Raw genomic sequence first — 20,521 nt, 5'->3', positions numbered from 1 at the left:
TTTCCCTTAAAGCAAAGGGAATGTTTGTGGAAGAGAGCTCTGTTTGGGTTGATGCTTTACCCGTGGTGGAAGAGCTCCAGGGTCTGGCTGAGATGCTGGGGTAAGAACAAGCTGCTGCCAGGAGGCAGGTTTTGAAAGATTCAGGATCCCACGAAAGATGAGGATGAAAAAGCAGTTGCTGCAGTGGGGGTTAAAGGTTCTTACATGGAGAATATGCACAAACCTGACTGGCTAAACCTCAACACACTGAGAAGGCTGAGACACAAACAGCCCCAAGCTGGAGGTCTGCTCCTTGTGATGCCATGCTGGTGGTGACAGTCTCCTTCAGGCTTCATCCCTTTCTCCTGCTCAGCCCCCATGACAAACTGCTGGTGTACAGGGCTTGGTGTGCGCTCTGCAGCTGTGCTGGGTGACAGCCCTGTGGCTGCTGGCGTGGGGAAGGAAGGTCCTTCGGAGACACATGAGTCTGCTCAGTGGACATGTTTCCTACCTATCAAACCAAACCTAATAAGATGATGGCCTGCTCCCCCTTGAGCTGAGCAATCGGACACGACAGGCAGGCAGTGCTTGTCTGGGCAGAGCTGCCACCGACACCACGGGAGGGATTGCTGTCGCTCTCTGACTGAGGCAGCCAAGCGTGAGCCACCCAAGGAGCCTCATCATTGGCACAATGTTCTCTGCCCAGGGAGCAGCCAGTGTCTGGCTGCCTTTACCAGTGGCTGTTGATCACCTGGGGTTGTTGGGTGGTTCATCATCAATTCCTGGTGACTTCAGGGTAACCATGCCCTCCTCCAGCCTTCTCGGAGGGCAGGAATCCCCCCGTGCAGCGCCTGGCTGCCGGCAGAGGTGAGGACTGGGGGATGCAGGGGAGAAGGGAGCTGTGGTCCTGTGCAGCAGCTGCAGGGTGGGGGTGGATGTGAGATGTCTGAGATGCTCTCACATAGGGCAAGTTTCCAGCTGGACCAAAGCAGGTCAAACCATGCAGGAGAGGATGCTCCACTGCAGCCTTGGGGATAACCCAAATGCTTTTGCCACTGTAACTCTCTAAAATTCCCTTACAGGCTTCCTTGCCGACCTTCCCAACCCCGCTGTGCCTCGTGCTGTGCTGACCAGTGGGCTGAGCCCTGCCTGCTCCCTGCATGCTGTGGTGCCCCCATAGGAACACACGACAGAGTGGGGTTTTTGTGTGGGTAAGTGCATTCGTCTGATCCACTGACTGGAAAAACCATCCTGAGCTCACTAAATCCCTGTAGCCTTTCTGATGGCTCGCAGTGGCTTCACGTGGGCTGTTTAATCGGTTGGGTTTTGTACTTGCCTGGTGGGTCATCCTGGTGGGGACAGGACTGTAATCCCGGTGCTCCGTGTCACCGGCTCCGTCAGCTGTGGCCGCTGGGTGTTTGTTGCCTGAAGCAGCTTCATTACAGTGAATTATAAACGAGTACATTTTGCAGCTCTGCTTGTGGCCGCCTGGCACTAGCAAACATGCTTCCCTCAGCAGTCTCTTTCTTCCCCCTTTTATTCTCTTTTTAAAGATAAACTTTTCTTTCCTATTCAACAACAAAACTTTGCACAGATGTAGCAGAGCTGCTGGGCCGAGCACGTTCCTTCCCCGCACACAGCAGGGCTCTTCACTCATCCCTGTCTTGGCTTGCGAGTGCTTGGCCCCGGAGAGGGATGCGAGGATGGGGAGCGATGCTGGGGGGGTGCTGCAGGGCAAGGGCTGTGGGCTTCTCCCCACCTGGGTCTTGCACGTGGTGGGTGCTCGCTCTGCAGTTCATCGGCCAGCGGCTGGGCTCCAGGAGAGGGATATCGAGTGGGGAAAGGGGCTGCAGGTCCTGGTGGCTCCAGGACTGTCAGACCAAGGAAGGATCCCCCATGGAGGGTGCATCCAAACCTAAACCTGCAACCTTCCCTGACAACTGTTTTTCTGACACTTGCAAGCTGCTCCCAAGCAAGATGCAAATAAGAAAGGAAGTTTAAATTCACTCATCAGAAACAGCTTATTTCTGGGTTTGCAAGTTGTCTGGGAGCTGCTCACAATTTTGTCATTTGCAGTTGAGAGAAGCAGCAAAAAAGAAAGAAAAGAAAAAAAAAAAAAGGGAGAATTAAGAAGAAAATGCAAAATCCAAAGAGGGCAGAAAGCCCAGGGCTGGCTGGCACCCAGAGCCATGTATTAGAGCACCCAGGAGATGCTCTGATCCACGGTCCCGTGCACCGTGCCATGGAGGGAGGTGACAACAACTCCTGTGCCGCGCTCTGCTGTGCCTCTCATTAATGGAAATAAATGGATACGGTGCAGGGAGTGGGTCAGGGTAGATTTATGGGGAGGGATTAAAAGAACTAAATAGACAGAGTTTGGTGGAGAGACGTTTAAAGGAAAGGGCATGGGTGTATAGGGAGGGAGTGAAAAGTATAATAACAGTCTATAAATATTTGAAGGTGTAGGCACCAAGAAGCAGATTGATTTATTCGTGGCAATGTAAATGGGATGCAGCTAAAGAAGAGGGAGAGGGGGAGAGAGAGAGAGAGAAAGAGACGTGCTGGGAGAAGCTGTGGATGTTTCCCTGCTTGAGGAGTGAGGACCCACCGCCTGGGCTCAGTACCTGGAGAAGGTACTCCATGGGCCTGGGGAACACTTGCTCCTCACGCTTGGCCCGAGTGGCATCTTGTGCTCCAGTTCGCTGTCATTGCAGCGCAGGCATTGCCAGCAGAGGTGGTCTGGCCCTGGCCCTGCAGACCCCATCAAACCCAGCACTGTGAGACTTTTTCATCTCTTCCTCAATGGAGCTCAGACAGAGCCTGTGCTGCTCCTCCTCCTCCTTCCCCCTGCCCCTCGTGGTGCCAAGCTGTTCATGTGTAAAGAGAACATCTTGGGCAGGATGCGAGCTCCAAGTCCTGCCCAGTTTCGCGGCACCCCCCCTCCTCATCCCACCATGGTGTCATGTTCTCCTGCCTGAGCGTGCCACGCTGGGTGGCAGAGCCTGGCTGGCATCGCCGCCGCCACGCTCGGCGTGAACACGACAGATGGGAGTGAGGAAGGCTGGCTCTGCCTGTGCCAGGGTGAAAATGGCTCAGCTGCAAATGAATATTTCCAGAAACCTCTTCTTCCTTGGTTTATAATTATGAGCAGATTTTCTTGTGGATAAAAGAGAGGATGGTTTCAAAAAAGAAATGACCCCGTGTGGGAAGCACTGATTCTTCTTGGAAAAATATGGTGCCTTGAGCAAGTTTAACTCTTCTTCTTCCTCCAGGCAGGAACAGATTCACTGCATCCAAATGCCTGGCAGCCGGCCCTGAGCCCGAGGCTTGGCACCGGCAACCCCTCGGTGCAGGAACCAGCGTCTGCTTTAAAGCAATGGGTTCCTCTTTGCAGGTGCAGGGGGCTGCGATCCCAGGGTGGAGCCGCTCCTTGGAGGCTCCTGGAGCATCCATGCAAGCAGGACTCCATGCACAAAAGTCTCTGGCATCGTGACTGGGAGTCACTGGTGGGAGGTGTGAGACAGTGGCGCTGCCTGTCTGGCACTGGCTGTGGGCGAGGGGCTACACCTGCCCCCATGGCTAACGGTGATGCACGCTGGGACGATTTGATGGGGAATTCCTGCTGGGGAGACCACTATGAAGTGGATTTAGTGTATTTAAACCCAAACACTTGTTCTCTAGAGGGCTGTTGGTGCTGCTCTGCCAGGCTTACTCCCCAGGGAGAGCTTTATCTCGGAGACGAGGCAGCCAGGGATGAGCCAAGCGATGTCTGCAGTCACCGCGCCTGACCACCCGTCCCATCCCTCTGCGAACCAGAGCATCACCATGGGGCACCATGGTGGCAGCAGCATCCAAGGAGAGGAGGCTGAGGAGAGACCTCATCGCTCTCTGCAGCTCCTGGAAAGGAGGTTGTGGTGAGGTGGGTGCTGGGCTCCTCTCCAAGTATCAAGTGATAGGATGAGAAGAGGAAATGGCCTCACGCTGTACCAGGGTAGATTTAGACTGGATATTAGGAGATATTTCTTCACCAAAAGGAATGTTAAGCATTGGAGGAGGATGCCCATGGAGGTGGTGGAGTCCCGATCCCTGGAGGGATTTAAAAGCTATGTGGAAGTGGTGCTTAAGATAGTTTAGTGGAGGGCTTGGCAGCGTGAGGTTTACGGATGGACTCAATAATCTTAAAGGTCTTTTCCAACTTAAACGATTGCATGATTCTGTGAATCAAGAGGGCTGAGAGACTGGGTTCCCTGCCCGGTACTGAGTTATCTTCAATATGTCAGAAATGGCAAGGAAAACTCGTGCTACAGATGTGAAAGGCAAAGGATCCCTTGGAAGTTTTCCCCAGCATGAGAGAAGCTCTTGAAGTTTATTCATGTAACAGCCACCGTATTAAAGAGCTTCTCGGAGAACCTCGAATAGCTTTCTATATGGAAACAAATCTGCCTCTATAGCAGCCGTTTTCTGTGTTTCTTTTGATAACGATAATGATCTTACATTTCTGAACAGCCTTTCATCTTGCCGGATCTTAATGAGCTTTACAGACAAATGTGCAAGCTCTACGCAAAGATCAATTCGCCCAACAATGCCAGGCAGCCGCTGCTGGGGTGGATGCGGCAGGTGTCTGCACAGCCCGCGCAGAAGCAATTCAGGCAGGAACGGGAGGGATTGGAGTTTGTTTTGATTTGTCGTTATTTATCGAAAATGCAGGCAGCATTCTAGAGAAGAGGAATTTTGGCAGGCGAGAATTTGGCCGGGACAACAAAGTTGTCTCTCTGTCTTTCCTTTTGGAGCCATTCCTCTCCTTGATACATATTTCATCCTTCTTGATGCCAGGGAAGTGATCGCTTCTCAATGGCTGCAGCTCCTGCCTGGCGTGGAGGCGGACAGCTTCAGTACATTGCTCCGCTAAATATTTAATGTATTTTATAGGGAAGGTGATGATGCCAAGAGGAGAAAACCATGCCAGAAGAGCTGATGGCCCATGCCCGCAGTGCTCAGCTGAGCAGAGAGGTTTGGATGGAGGCGCTGCATCCATCACAGCTGTCCTTGCTGCTGGCTGCTGGGGGGTTGTGCTCCCATTTGTTCTCACTATTTCTTGCCCATGCTCCAAATGATGCGGTGGGACGGGACCTGGTTTCTCACGGTCAGCCTCTGTCCTAGCAGGGTATTCATAGCAACTGTTGTGTTCAAGGGTAGAAGCATCACCTTGAAAGCAGGACGGTGTCCCTGGAGTCTCATTTGTTCCCAGTCCATCAGGCCGAATTTAGCATCGCCACGAGGAGCAGAGCACATCTCCCCATCCATCTAGGGCACCATTTATTTCTTCCTCATAGCAACAAGCCCAGAAGTCGGTCTTAGGTGGGGAGGAAAAGGCAGGAGCTGGCAGCACCCTAAATGCCCTTCATTTCATTTCTGAGCCACTGTATTGACCAACGAGCACAGACCGAGGAGAAAGCTGCTGCTGCCATTGCTCAGGCACTGCTGGAGCCTTCTGCCTCCTGCTCTGCCTCATCGCTGAGGCTGACCTCCTCCTACTCCTGTTTCAGCATCTTTTACCTCGAGATAGGCTGCCCCCACCCACCCTGGGCTGTCTGGGTGGCACAGTCGGTGCCTCCTGGGGACATGCACCTCTGTCAGGTTATGCCCCTTCCCTTTGGCTCTTTGGTTCACAAATAGTTTGAACCCTTTGGGGTTTCCGTTGAAGCAAATTCCTTTTCTCTCCTCTGTTTCTCTTCCTCTCAAGCTGACCCCTCCTGAAAGCCCTTTTATCCTCCTGTATCTCCATTTCCACCTTTTTTTTTTTGTCGGTGGTTGGCTTAACCCTTCCTTTGCTGTTTGCAGTTTGTCAAAGTGATGCTGGCTCAGGATGTTTTGTTTTAAAAGCGAGGCCCCGTGTGCTTGTTGACTGCCCCAGTGTAATGCACATCATGAAATAGTCCCTGCTGCTGTGGGACATCCCAGCCCAGGGGTTTCCATCCCTTGTTCAGCCTGGAGGATTCAACTCAATTCACAACAGGTCAGAGCTTAGGAAAAGAGCATGATACCTGCTGTGCATCGTGGCCACATCTTGAAGCAGTGGGAGGCCAGAGGTGCCCTGGCGTCCCTTCAGCATCACCTCCTGCTGCTGCTCAAGGTGGGTCCTGCTCCCCTGTCCCGGTTTTGGCAGCACGGAGCTGGGCACCCTGTGGAGGCATCACGGCTCCTGGTGAGAGTGATGCACAGCCCGGGCGCTCCTGCCTGCAGCTTATCTCTTCGCTCTCTTTAATCATGGCCCCTCTTCTCTCCCCTCCCTGGAGCTGTGATCCTGGCACTGCACTGTTTCCCATATTTATAGGAGTAAAGCTATAATCTCCCTCAATCCTCGAAAACTTCCCGGCGAGATTGATGGAAGCCCAGGTCAGCCATTAGTGACCGCTGCATAAATCACCCTCATTAGCCGAGCTCCCTTGGCAAGGCGTGCTGATATATGGACCCACAAAGTCTGTGAAGCATTAAGAAATCATGGCTACATACCTGGGACAGCTGAGGATCTCTGCTGCTTTGAGAACCTTATCTGGACAAGGATGGGCTGCTTCTGGCCCCTCTTTTTGTTGTCTGCAAGTTTTTAGCCCTGCCCTGAATCACTTAGTATTTTTCAATCAAACCCAGCCTGGGCTGCCTACTGAACAGAAGTGAAGGGGAACCCACCCAGGGTGGTGACTCTCAAAGAGAGAAAGCGCTTGAGCCGGAGCAGACATCCCTCTGAAGAGCCCAAGGTGTTGGAGTAACCCATCGAGAGAGCACTTCCCAGTGCCGGAGCTGAGTTATCTCTGATGTTCAGTCCTGTCTGCTCATCTGGAAGCCAGGAACAGCAAATGCCACCAAACCCTGATGTACCCGGTCACGTGCACAGACTGCTCCCATCCCACCGTTTGATTTGAGGCTGAGATGGAAGAAAATCCAGGTCTTGTTTTGCGACAGAGGTTGAGATAGAGGCGCAACATGGTGTGTGGCTGAAGCTGGAGGAGAGCTTGATGCTGCAGTGGTCCTGGTTGGCAGCCTGCGAGATGTGTGGGCACTGCTGGCTTTGGCTACCATGACATTTTGCCAGTGGAACCCTGGAAACCCCCCCATATCCATGATGCTCACCTGGGAACCTTCATCCTGCTTCCCAGCGTGTGTAACGGCTTGAACGTAGCAGGCAGGGCTCAGCTGTGGATTAAAGCAGCATCTCTGTGGGCATGGCATGTGGATGAGGATGCTTTGTGGTCAACAGAGAGAGAAAGGCCCATGGGGACACTAATTAAGTGCTGTCTGTAGACACTTGCCCTAATAGAAGTTTATCAGTCAATGCTGATTTATAATAAGGAACGTGAATGCTGCTCTCCTGAATGCTTACTTAGGATGGGAATGCTGGAGTGCTTGTCTGGAGAGTGCCGATGGATTTGTGAATCATCTAGTCCAGGACCGTCAGGCTCGCATGACTGTTCGGGTGGCATTCGGTGTGATAACTGTGGAAAGAGCCACCGTGGCCCTGTATCCTCCATGGATTTCCCTTGTTTGCAGCCACTGACTCACTCTGAATAATGGGCAATGGCATAAAATCAAGCAGTTTGCAGATAATTTAGGCACAGCCGAGAGCACTATATTCACAGGATGAACTGTCTGCTGCGTTAAACATATATATTTGGGAGAGTACGCGGAGCACTCTGAGTTGTGATGCCTTTCTAATTACAGCCTTGAGGATTTGCTCAGGCAAAGCTCCCACGGAGCTGGTGGGGAGCTGCGGGTGCTGCCCGTGCTGCCAGGCTCGGGGGGAGCAGGGGTGGCTCCTGCACACACCACAGGCGCACCATGGGCACGAGAAACAGCAGCCGCCTTCGCCTTCTGCTCATTTGCATGGAGACGATGGATGCTGCTGCGTTTGCGTTCCGAGCACTGCGGGGAAAGCTGAAATCTTTCAGAACACAAAAGACAAACGGAACCAGACCAGGGAATGTTTTTATTGATGACAACTCTCATAAAGCTCCTCTCTCCTCTGGTTCCTCGGCTCGCCCAGGCCCCAGCACGCGTCCCTCAGGGTGAGAATTGTCTGTAGGCAGATGCTGTGCGCACGGGGCGTATCTGCTTACAGCACAGGGCTTATTAGAGCAGCCTGCAGCTGAGGAGTGAATCTTTCTTTCCTCTCTTCGGCTGCAGCACGAGGTCCCCTGTGCCAGCGTTGGGTTAAATGTCCAATTAGTCTCTCGCACTCCGGAGTTAATCGCTGTTGTTTGTTGCTGAGTGAGAGCCGGTGGGATCCATTAGGTCCTCTTCCTCCTCCGGCTGCCCAGCTGGCTTGGGCTGGCTCCAGGTATGCTTTTTGGGGTCTGCCACCGGGGAGAAATCTGGCCTTTTTTTTGCTTGGGAAGCAGCGTGCTGCATTCGCTGCCTCTGGGCTGAGCCAGAACTCGGCTTTGGGCTGGAGGGAGAGGCACAAAGGGAGCTGCTGGGACAGAATCACAAAAGCCTAATCATGTTTCACAACACGGCACCTCGCAGGCGGAGATGTAAAGCTTTATATAGAAATATAATTAATAATCTCGTAAAAAGCTGCCTCCTAGCTAGTGCTGTAACACAGAACAAGGCTCAAGGGGCGAGCAGCTTTACTGGTGCAGGGTCTGAGTTGACGGCTTGTCCTGCACATTAAAGAGCTGCCTGGGTGATGACTGTTTCCTATTAACTGTGGCAGCTCTTCTGGGGGCTGCCTTGTCCTGATGGGTGCTCAGAGACCACTGGATGGGTGCAGGGGAGCTCTCCTAATGCCTTGTCAGCTGTGGGTATGGAGAAGGGCTCATCTCCCTACCACCATCACGGAGAGAGAGGAAGAGATCCCTGCCCAGCAGGTGAAATAACCCACTAAAATCCAACAAGCAGGGCTGGCATAGCTCGATTCAGTGCAAAGGAAGGAGTCACGGTATGGAACGTGTGCTGGGCGTGCTGCTGGCCACGCCAGGGTGGCAAGGCCCCAGTCGGCATCGTACCTCCCAGGCAGCTTGCTGAGCCAGAGCACACCTGCCCAGCAGGGATTGCACATTGCATGGTAGAAAAATCCCTCGAGCAAGGCAGCTGTGGCTGGAAACACCGCAGCGTGGCACACACTCCCTTGCTGTGGGGTGCAGCTCCTGCAGGGGTGGCACCAGGTCGGGGCTGGACCGTGGCTCCCGCTGCCTGCCCAGCCTGCTCCCGCAGGGCTGGAACGAGGAGCAGAGCGCGGGGGGCGGGCAGGCTCCCTTGGGGAGCAGAAAGGCCATGGCGAGAGGGGTGCTGTGGGACCAGTGGATGAGGGAGGAGGATCTGGGCCAGATTAGCTGTGGGGTAGCAAGCAGGAAGGACTGGTGGAGCCTGCGGTGCTGAGGCGTGAGCCGGGAGAGAAGCTGCTGTGCTGGCTAGGACAAGCTGTGCTTCCAGGGGAGTGAGTCCGGCAGCAGACCCGAGGCGTGCAGCTAGAGGCAAAGGAAAGCCTCAGATGCCCACAACTGCTGGCTGAGGTGTGTGTCCGGCTGCGGCATGGAGCGGGAGAGGGGTCACGGCACTGGCACTGCCCTCGCTGCCCTGACCCTGCATGTGGCCCAGCCCCATGAGGAAGGGCACAGAGCATCCCTCTTGCTCCAACCCAGCATGGTTCCTGGGTTTACTGGGAGGTGGGAAAGAGCTGAACCCAGCTTTTCACACCTCTTAGTCACTGAGTATGAAAAAGCAGCATCTCTGGCCCATTGGAACTTTCTTTGAAGGGAAAAGAGCAAATGCCAGGGCGTTTTGTCAGCTCCTTGTCCTCCCTGGCATGGGAGCAGTGCAGTGACTCACGCAGCCCCAAAAGGAGCTGACGTGTAAATTGAGGTTGGGCTGAATTTAGCCAAATGCCTGAGACCCTGAAAGTGGAGAAGCCTCCCTTCTGCCTTCGGCTTCACAGTTGGTGTCTGGATCATGCACTAGAGGTGGCCCAGAGGCACAGGAGTGTTGTCTGCCCCAGATGTGTGCATAATATGAGCGTTTATAACTCACCTCTCCCCTGACCGCTACACTTTCGCAGTACCACCTGGTTAAAAAGAGCTTTTTGTCTAAGAAAACTGCCCCCTCTCATTCCCCCAGCAGCCAGGTGAATGCTATCGTGAATGTTACAGGCAGAGAAGGGGCACTGGGCTCACAGTGAGTCAATGTCAAAGCCAGGGTTACAGCCTCGAGAAGCAGCCTGTCCCCTCCTCCCCGCAGCATCTATTTCTCTCCAAGCAACATCCACCCTGTGTGCGGCCGGTGCTATAAAGAACAAATAAAATGCTGTGCAAGCCAAAGGAAATAGCATCATTTAAAAATATGCACAAGGTTAACAGGCACGGGGAGGACACGGCTGGTGTGGATGGATGGTAGGAGAGCAAACGAATGAGACCCGAAGGGCTGCAGAGTGTACAGCAGTACCAGCAAAACCATCCAAGCGCATAAGTTGCAAGCGAATCTGGCTTCTCACCCTGCTCAAGGGCTGTCCCAGGACCTCAAAGCCCATCAGTTCCACCCTCCTGCCATGGGCAGGGGCGCCTCCCACTGCATCAGGGGCTCCAAACCCCATCCAACCTGGCCTGGAACCCCTCCAGAGACGGGGCAGCCACAACTTGGCTGGGCAGCCTGGGCCAGGGCCTCCCCACCTTAGTCATGAAGAATATCTTCCTAAAGTCTAATCTAAATCTCCCCTCTTTCAGCTGAAAACCGTTCCCCCTCATCCTATCTCTGCGCTTCCTGATCAAGAGCCCCTTCCCAGCTTTCCTGGAGCCCCATTCCAACAGTTCCATCCCCTTATTTTGGGGATTCCAGAACTGGACACAGGGCACCAGGTGGGGTCTCAGAAGAGTGGAGGAGAGGTGGAGAATCAGGTTAATGCAGATTGACTCCATATTGCCAAGCTCCTGTGGGGCTGATTGATTGATTGATTTTTGCAGCACCATCCCGTAGCCCTGCACACCGATTCATCATGAGCAATTAGCTGGGATTGATGTGCAGCTCCGAGCAGCAGCCGGGCTGGCTCCCTTCAGACTGCTCCGACCTGTCCCTGCGCTGGCACATCCCCAGCTGGGTGAGGTGGAGCAGGGAAAGCACTCAGAGACGCTCCAGGGGCTTTGAGTCTCCTGGGATGAGGGAGCAGAATTAAGGGTTTTTTGAACATTTAGAAGCGTTTGCTCTCGCAGTGCCGCAGGCAGGGCCTGAGGCATGGTGCCTATCCAAATTAGGCCACCGTCAGCTTTGTCGGCTGAGGTTTCATTTCATTTTCTTCATCATGCTCACTCCCAGTAGCACGATGTGGATACCCCAGCCAGGATGCAGAGCAGCCGGGCAGACCTTTGTCAGGCTCCCTGGCTGAGCTGTTAACACTGATTTCCCATGAATATTCAGGTGTGTGAGGTACATCCAGGATCCTCTTGCAGTCAGGGTTCACTGGACCTGGACTTGAACCTTGGCTCTGCCACTAGCTTCCTACATCTTCTTCAGCAAACCGGCTCTTCCTTTGGCATCCTTGGGCAAATCTTTTAATTACCCTGAACCTCATGTGCAGCTGAAGATTGAGATTGGACATTAGGAAGAAATTCTTCACACTGAGGGTGGGGAGGCCCCGGTCCAGGTTGCTCAGAGCAGGGGTGGCTGCCCCATCCCTGGAGGGGTTCCCGGCCAGGTTGGATGGGGCTTTGAGCTCCTGATCCAGTGGGAGGTGTCCCTGCCCATGACACTGGATGGGCTTTGAGGTCCATTCCAACCCAAACCATTCCATGATTCTATGTGAACAACTGAGTGGATGAGTGAGCAGATGACTTGCTGCTCCATACAGTCTCATACACAGACCACCAGCTCAGGACTTGGCAGGGGCACTGGGCTTGCTCTTCTCTAGCAGTCACTGCCTGACTTTGCTTTGGTCAAGATTATTTCTCTCCATCTCTTCTGTCTCATCTGTGAAACAAGCATGAGACAGGTGGTTTCCAAAAGAGTTGTTGTGCATAAATATGGAACTCAGAAAGACTGTGGGTCCTGAAGGTCTCTGTGCATGTCAGGATTCCTTGTTGGAAATATCTTGCCATGGCCACACTTACAAAGATGAATTTTCTGCATTGGGAGTGCCACACGTGCACGAAGCTGAAGGTGAGTGATGTGGGCAGAAGTGATCATCCAGACACAGGAAATTGTGACAGGAATGAGTCCAGATGGGTTTCCATCACCAATGGTGTTTATTCTCCAGTGAGGTTAGAGAGAGCAGCATCCAGCCTGAGTTATTCAACACTAAGCCTTGGCTCGGGCAGGGTGTTCATCACAAGCCCTTCCAAGAGCAGAGCTGCCTCCACTGTAGGCTCAGGGAGATTTTGACCCCAGGCCCCTCTTATGAGGCAGAGTCCATTGTGGGCTCCCATCTGCTGCCTATTCTGCTCCGAGAGCCTCGGTTTGCAGCCACAAGTGTGGCAAGAAGGGAGACTTGGGGGCAGGGAAGGTCCTGAGCAGTGATTGATGGGTTTTGCTCCCCAGCCTCTCGTTGCCCCGCCTGCTGCTCCATCCCAGCCCGGCCAGCCCCGGTTTCCCACCTCGGCTCTGTTCCTAGCGCATGGGAACAGCTGGATGGAACCGAATTTCCACTTGCCTTTGAAGAGCCAGTGTGTCCTGTAGCCAGCAAAAACATTTACTGAAAAAATAGTAATAGATCTGTTTCCCTTTCATCGGGGTGAGGAAGGCAGCTCTGATGTTGACGTTTCTTACCCGAGATTCAGGAATGGCTGTCTTTAAAAATGAGAGCCCAGTGGGTCGGCAAACTGGATGGGCACCTGACACCCCTCAGCCCCTTGGAAGCAGCCCAAGGCTTGTGGGGAAGGCCTTTGGCTTCCCTGGCTGCGGTGGGCTTTGCTTGGTTATTTCTCTGAAACCAATGCTTCTCTTTAGTGGTTTTCCCTTAATAAAAGAGATTTTCCTGCCACAAGGATGTCATTGCTGAGGAATTACTGCTGGCCTGGCCTTTGCATCTTCCAGAACTTGCCTGTCCTCAAAGGCTGTTCAGGTGAGCTCCTGAGTTCAGCCTCTCCAGGGCAGCTGTGGTCACTGGGTTCTCTGGCTGAGAAGCTGCTTCTGCATGTGGAAGCTTTTCCCTCACCCGAGCCGGCTCCTGGCTGGACACCAGCCTCCACTAAAAGCTGCTCATGGCTCCTTTTGCCTCCTCTGAAGCAATGGTCCTCGCTGTCTCCTGAGGAACCCCTGCAGTGGGGCTGGGGTGGCGCCGGGGCTCACTGGCTCTGGGGAGCGAAGGGGGAGAGAGGCTTTCACACACATGGGCCCTCAGCCCATCAGAGCTGCTGCTTCAGGAGAAAACCAGAGCACCTCAACCCCTTGGTGCTCCTTTTCCTCTAGGATACCCCAGGCTCTGTGGAACCCAATGACACAGGTTTCATTCCCAGCCTTAGGAAGAAGTTCCCACACCACACCTGGACCACACTGTTCTCCCTCTCCCTGTCCATGCATGGATGCACACACATTCCAAGCTTCTTTCGGATGAAATTATGCCTTATGCCAACATTATTCCTCCTCAGCAAGATTCTTGGCTCTGCTCCTGCCAGCCCTAAACCACCTCACTCCCCTTCCCACTGGGCTCAGGGTCAGCCAAGCCCCGGGGCAGGAGGGCCGGCAGGTTCCTGAGCTGCAGTGGGAAAGGGCTTGGGGAGCGTCCTGTGGTTTGGACAATGTCCATCTGCCGGCCTGAGTCACTCCAGGCCTCCATGCCACTGGTTAGCAGCCACACCTCTCCAAGCGGTTGACTCAGGCACGGCTGTCCTCTCCAGCAGCCACTGGGCACTGTCAGGGGAAGTGAATTTCAGTGCTCACTAATCCCTGGCCAGATCTGCCTCCCTCCTTCAGCTGCTTTTTTTTTATCAGGAGCCTCATCCAAGTATAATCTTGTCACTGGGTTTGCAGTGGTTTGGCATAGGCTTATAACCTCCTTGTTCTCCAGCCTTCCTCCCCGTGCCCACTCTTTGCCCTTTCATTTGTCGGAGTTGCCCCGTGCCCTTTATTCTTCTCCTTCTCTGTTTTCTCTTGGTTTCCATGTGATTAGGAGCACTGGAATGGAAAACAGCTTCATTCCTGTTTCTGACCCTGCTGTGCAGACGTGTGGGATGAGCACATTGCTCAGAAGAAGAGGAGGACGAGGTCCAAAGTGCAACGCGGAATCCCTCGTGTGTGTCTCCAGGCATGCGGACGGCTGCAGCCGCAGCTCTCGCCCCATGGCAGAAGCTTTCCCTCTGCTCGAGCCCTGCTCAGCCCTGGCGCCGGTGCTTTGGTGGTGTCGGCTCTGCTGGCTGGTCCTACCAGGTCTTGTTCAGCTGTGGAGACACCCTCTGCTGCAGAGCAACGTCCAGATTCCTGAGGAGCAGGAAAAATTCCTCCACCCCCTCAGCTGAAGGGATTAAGTCATGGGCTGGATGTGAGGGCAAAGCCAGGTTCAGGTAACTCTGGGCAAACTCTCTTCATTTCCATGCCTTTTCAGCTAAATCACCCTTCTCAAGCATTACCTTATTTGTTGACCAGAGACGATAATTAAGAAAAAAATTAGAAAACAGGGTGTTGAAATGAAGAGTACAACTAAAATTATTAGCTGGCATCCCAGCTGAGGGGGGATGGAGAAGGCAGGCGAATGTTTCTGGTGAGTCAAGTGCCCTTCCCTCGCCCCAGGCTGAGCAAGGCAGCCTGGCAGGTTATGAAGTGAAGCATAGGGAGGGGGCACCCCCCAAACCCAAACAGAGGGTTTATTTCTTGGTTTAGGTGGTGGCAGTTTTGCTTTGGCTCCCTTCCCTCTCTGGAGGAGAAGTCCAAGGAGCACTTTGTGCTGGAAATGCCTGGCTTGGTTAAGTCTGGTCTTTGCCCAAATGGTTTCCATCTCCCTGGGACCGCTGTTCCCAGTCAATGGGGGTCCCACTCTGGTTACACACAATCCTCAAACCGGTTAAAGGAAGGCGCTTCCCCCTCGCCCCTGGTGCTGTTCTGCGGTGCAGCCACCCTCCTCGCAAACGCTTAAGTCACGAGTGAATGTTTTTCTGCAAGCCTTGCCTAGTTTGAAGAGTGAATTCTGGGAAGTGCCACGGCATATGTTCTGCAGAGAATCCGGGTAAATGACCACAACGATTCCCTCTGGCTCGGCGTTCTGTGAAGCTATTGTTTGCAGTGTGGCAGGGGTGTTTAGCTTGGCCCAGCGTGTCATCCTCTCTCCGGTCTTTGAATAGACTCTGCTGGAGAAAAAGACTGGAGTAGGCCTGTTCTGTATTTGCTTTTGGCATTCATTTTTTGTTTGTTTGTTTGTTTATTTCTTTGGGATTATTTTAAGGACCTCAAGGTCCCCACAGCTGGAGAGGCAGCCCAACACATGGTGCACGGCTGCTCCCTCACCGACACCGAGAGCCACAGCAGAGAAAGGGGGAAGCCTATATCCCCCACTCTCCCACTGCCTGCAGGCTGAAGGGAGCGTGCTTTGCTGGCCTAGGAGACCAACTGCTCCCTTCTGCTTTGGGAGAGGAGGGTCCTTGAGCTGCATTTCCCCCAGAGAAAGCACTGCTGGTGAAACGATGCTCGCTGCATCCCTTGGCTGGTGCAGCTGCCTCAGGTCCCGCTGCGCCGCAGTGCCCCGGGTGCTCCAGGCTGCGTCCCAGCACTGCTCTCCAGAGCCAAAGGCTGGAAATCTGGCTGCATCCAGGAATGCAGAGACCCCATGAGCCCAGCAGTGTGTCCTGGGGTGACCACTCCATCCACCCCACACCTTTGGGTGGTTCCTGGCAATCTCACGTGCACCTTGCCTTTGCTCCTGAAGCAGATTTCAGGAACCAGCCCCAGGCTCTGGCTCACAGGGATCCCCATTCTGCCCCACTCCTCCATCCCAGGCAGGACCAGCTCCTCCATGATGATTCCTAGCAGATATTTCTCTAATGCCTCCACAAGATCTGAGTGCGGGGAGTCTGGCGCTGCCCCAGGCAATCTGCTTCAGCGATTTTCTATCCTTAGAAAGGCTTTGTAAACACCAATCTGGATCTTTTTTGCTGCAATTTAAGACTATTGTCATTTGTCCCGCCCGACACCCGAGGCAGACACAGCTTGTTTGCTCAGATGTCTGAAGTGCTGTGAGAAACCTCAGGTCTGCACAATCTCTGGTTCTGTGCAGACCCCTGTGGGTGCCCATGGGAGGTCATCTCCCAAGGATCTTCCTGGGCCCACTGCCATCCTCCCCAAAAAAAGGGATTCCTCAACTCTGCCTTGAGGGAGAGGAAACCTTGGCTCAAACAGCCAAAAAGAAGGTTTGGATGTATCAGCAGGTCTGCACGCTCCTGAAGGGACCCGAGATGTCTCCAAACCTCAGTTGGTGGTGGTCACTTCCATCCCAGATGGCATTATCCAAGCTGAAGACAAGGCATGGTACTTCTGAGGGCAGGAGCGATGCTGGCGGTGGCCAGGGATTTGCTCTGTAAATGGCAAAGGGGAACGAAGGAGCAGATGGAGAAAAGGAGGAGCAAGACAAGAGAGAGTGACAAGTGAACAAGTGGATGTGTAAGGAGCTGGGAGGAGTGAAGGGGAGAGGGAGCTGTAATTAGGACAGGTTTAGTATGCATGAATTTTGCTGGGTTTGCAGCAGGTTTGCCCAGCAGCTGCAGAAATGATTTATTACGTGTTCACTACATTTGCCCGGTAGGAAGGTAAATAAAATGTACACGCTGTCCCATTTAGGCAGACAATCAAGGGGATGTGACCCAATTTTTATTTTACTAAAATGTTTTCCTCCCCGGGATGGGACCCCCAGGAGGTACTGAGCACCGCAATCCCCCCACAGAGGAGCAGCGCTGCGCGGGAGCTGCATTTATCTCCTCTGGCCTTGTCGTCGGAAGGATCTTTGAATGCACATTTAGCGTTAAACTCATTTGCACCACCCTGCATCTCTGGCGTGGCCCCTCCTGCCTTCCCAAATGCCGGTGACATGCGACAAGCGGGAGAGCATGGAAGGTGCCAGGCCAAGCATCCACCCGCACCATCTGAGAGTCGGGTTCGGCCATGCGTTCCCTCTGATGGTGAAATGAGAGAGAGACGGGGGCCGGGAGCATCATCTGGCTGTCACATCTGCTGGCACTGCTGGGGCTCGGCACAGCTGGCTGCACCGCGCCGGGGACGGCTCGGACACGGCTTCGGAGGAGAAAGTCCTGTGCGTGCACAGGGCTCTGGTGAGGAACTCACTTCTCTGGAGGGGAGCGGGGCCCCATGTTTGTTCAGTCACTCAGCAGGTCTGGGGGAGATAAGGGGCCTCCTGCACCCTGGGATCTGTCTTGCCCGGCACAATCTGGGCTGTGATTACTTTTGCTGATACCTTAGATACAGCATTTGCTGAATGTGCAGGTTTTGGCAGCACTGTTTCTGGCTGTTTCTGGGTTTTTTTCCACCCTTACTTGTTCTGTGTCCTCTGGCCTCCCCAGCAAGCAGCCCCTGGCAAGCAGGAGCCCCCGGGCAAGCAGGAGCCCCTGGGCATCCTCTGTAGCTGCAGATGATGGGGAAGCCGTGTGTGGGCAGCCTGGCCCACAAATGCCAAGGCTGTGGGCAATAAAGTAGACACTGAGCTAAAACTAGTTTCAAGTTCAAGGATTTTGCTCTGCAAAGAAGGAGGCAGTGGCTCATGGGTGTTTCTGAATCCAAATTTCACATGACTTTATCAAATAGGCACAGGAAGCGTGTTCTGCTCTGTGTTTGGCGCTGTCTGCTGGGTTTATTCTGCTCTGAAAAATGCAGCCTTGTTGTGTTTGGAAACGCCTGCCTGGAGGAATGAGGAGAGGAGCAATCCCTCGTGTGACAGGCATTTGTGACAGCCTGTCCCAGCAGGAGCAACAGCTCAGCACCAGGTGCTCTGGGACCCATTCTTTCCCAGCAGGTCCCTCATGTGCCCCTGCGCAGGGCGAGATGCTCACCCAGCTGGGCAGGAGGAGCGGTTCCCACCATGCTATGCTCGGGCAGATGGGTGATGCTGAGGACAGGGCGCTGTTACTTAGCAACTGCTGCAGGATGCGGCTTTAACCCCACCCGGTACCCAACATCACCCTCCCTGCAAGTCTTGCAGAGGAACGGGCACAGAGCTGGGCTCCTCTGGGGATTTCCCCTCTTGTTTTACCATTCTCCCAGTCCATACTTCTGGGCTGTTCAGGCCCATTTGCTCCCCAGGGAGCTGGTCAGTCCTGGGCTGGGATGGATCCTGGCTCTGCCATCCTGCAGGCAGGGCTGTGGTGCTCTGGGATGAGCGGAGGAGCACATGCCCGAGCCCTTCTCTGTCTGTTTGCCAAGCTCGGGGCTCCTTCCCTTTACCCTGCACTCACGGTCCCTCCCAGAGCCTGGAGACACAAACCTAATTGCCTGACATAAATTATAGTAACTCTCCAAATAAAAGCCCCGGGAAAAAAGGCTGTGGCTGGATGGACACTTGAGGACTATTAGAAGATGCATAAATTCTTCTCCTTAGGTTTTTCATTTTTTACATGTCTAATTACAGTGAAAGGAGCCTTTCAAGGGCTGCTCAACTGCCAGGGCACTCGGCAGCCCCTGGCAACTGGAGTGGGAAGAGGCAGCAGGGTCCGATGGCCCCGTTTACCTTGGATAGAGCCGGGGGCTAAACAAATGCCAGGGGCTTGGGAAGGAGACAGGAGAAACTGTTGCATTCCCCTGGGTCTCCCCCGGGAACCTGCTTCGGTTCCCCAGGCACCCATCACTCCTAGGAATACTTCTATGCCATTGTGGCCCCTCTTTATTGATCTGATGCTCCTCAAGCATCCTGCAAACTTTAATTAAACATGCCTTCTAGGGGATCCTTTGCCCCCATTTTAAAGATGGACTGACTGAAAACAAAGAAAATGAGCACTGTTTCTGAGAACCGGGAATAAAACCCAGGAGGGGGGAGATGGTACTTTAATGGTGGGACTTTCCCCTCTGGCCCCTGTGCTCTGCCTGGCAGGGGCTGTGCCACCAGCAGCATCCTCAGCAGCATCCTCAGTGGCCGCAGATGGGCCAGGGAGGCTCAGAGGGCGCGGAAGGACCCAGGAGCAGCCACAGATCCCCCAGGCTGGGGAATCGCAGGCTGGGATGGGGAGAAAAGCCCTTAAACCTAGAGAAATGTGTCGGGGTCAGAGGGCAGGACTGCTCCCGTCCCGGGCCCGGCAAAACACCCAGCGCATGACGAGCCGCTGTGATAATTAGGGCCAATTTATACTTCCAGGTCAGGGGGTCACCCTGGCTTGTCATCGATTTTTAGGTGGGTGATAAACTGCCTGGAAACCAGAGCTGTCGGGATAACATGGGAAATGTCCCATTAGAGAGGGATCTTCTGCAGCGAGCGCTGCCGGTAGTGCCCCTGAAGCCCCCCATGGCCATGGCCAGCGATGGGGACCCCTGTGGTTTGCTGCCCACTGTCCCCCCATCCCACATCCCACCCAGCAGGGCTGCACCCCTGCCCCAAGCCCTCCCCACGCTCTGTGCTGGACCCTGCCGTGCCCGTGGGTTCATCCCCTCCGCCTGGGGAGGTCGGTCACCCCCAACACCAGGACTTGCTCCATCCTTTCTGGGGAGCACGCTGGAGAAGGCAGACACATGCTCGTGTTTCAGAAAGTGCTCAGGGCCACTGATCGTTCTGCGTGTGACCCTGAAAGGAAATCCAGGAAAGTTTTCTGTGTAAATTTGCTGCGCTTGTCACTGGTTTTCCAGCCTTTGGCCCCCAGCCCTGGATCCGCTCGGCAAGGTGATGCACGCGACAGTCCTGGTTGCAGGCGGAGGTGCCAAACACAAAGATGTACATGCACCTGGGTGTGCAAGGCACTGCTTTGTTGCAGCTTATCCTGCTGCTGTGTTTGTTCTGCTCCATCACCGGTGAAGCCCAGGAGGGCTCCAGGCCAGGCTCTCCTGCCTGGAAAGGGTTTTGTCCCATGGCTTGCAGAGCTCTGCTCAGAGGGAGATTCTGCTGCTCCCTGTAAGCACAGCAAGAGCTTAAATGTGTTTGCTCCATCCCCTTTGGTTTTGCAAACTGCTCTAGCAGGTAGAACTGTTCCCAGATTTATTCCTCACACTAAAAGAAAGCAACTGCAGGAGGCCCCTAAATGTGTGCAGCATCGTGAGCTCTCTCTCGGCTACAGGGCAGAACAAGCTCAGCTGCTCCTCTGCTAAACGTGCACCCTGCCTGGCCATCCTGAGGGTGCTCCTGGCGGATTTGATTGCAGTGATACGATCCCACTCCAGATAGGCTGCTGGATCTGGAGCCGAGCTCTGCTTCCTGTAATTAAAGGTGTCAAGTTAATGCCATGGAATGAATTCAGCAGTAGCAGCTAAGTTCTTCCCAAGTGCATTAAACTGTCCAGACCTTGGAATGTCATGAAATCACAGGCTCTGCATGGGGAGGGTGTGATGGTGCCATGAACTTCTTGGGCTGAGAAGTGCCCTTTTCTCATAAATAGACCCAAAACTAATGAGAAGTGACCTGGTTGAGGAGACTCCTTAGGATCAGGGTTAA

At 54.0% G+C, this 20,521-nt stretch overlaps 1 long non-coding RNA gene across 4 annotated transcripts; it reads left to right on the top strand.

Moving 5' to 3' along the window:
- Positions 1-670: 670 nt before the first annotated feature.
- On the top strand, positions 671-19,207 carry LOC128853217 (uncharacterized). 4 transcript variants are annotated; one of them, XR_008451546.1, is made up of 4 exons: positions 671-846; positions 1,062-1,190; positions 3,661-3,898; positions 4,909-10,501. It is a non-coding gene; the product is annotated as an uncharacterized LOC128853217 (long non-coding RNA). The 4 variants fall into 4 exon arrangements; XR_008451547.1 differs by having other exon boundaries at positions 3,661-6,112; positions 6,276-10,501; XR_008451545.1 differs by lacking the exons at positions 3,661-3,898; positions 4,909-10,501 and adding an exon at positions 14,066-19,207.
- The last annotated feature ends 1,314 nt before the right edge of the window (positions 19,208-20,521 follow it).

This window comes from Cuculus canorus, chromosome 10 (genome assembly GCF_017976375.1).
Source record: "Cuculus canorus isolate bCucCan1 chromosome 10, bCucCan1.pri, whole genome shotgun sequence".
NCBI lineage: Eukaryota > Metazoa > Chordata > Aves > Cuculiformes > Cuculidae > Cuculus > Cuculus canorus.
The sequence above is the reverse complement of the archived record's forward strand: the minus strand, read 5'-3'. Positions and strand labels throughout refer to the sequence as shown.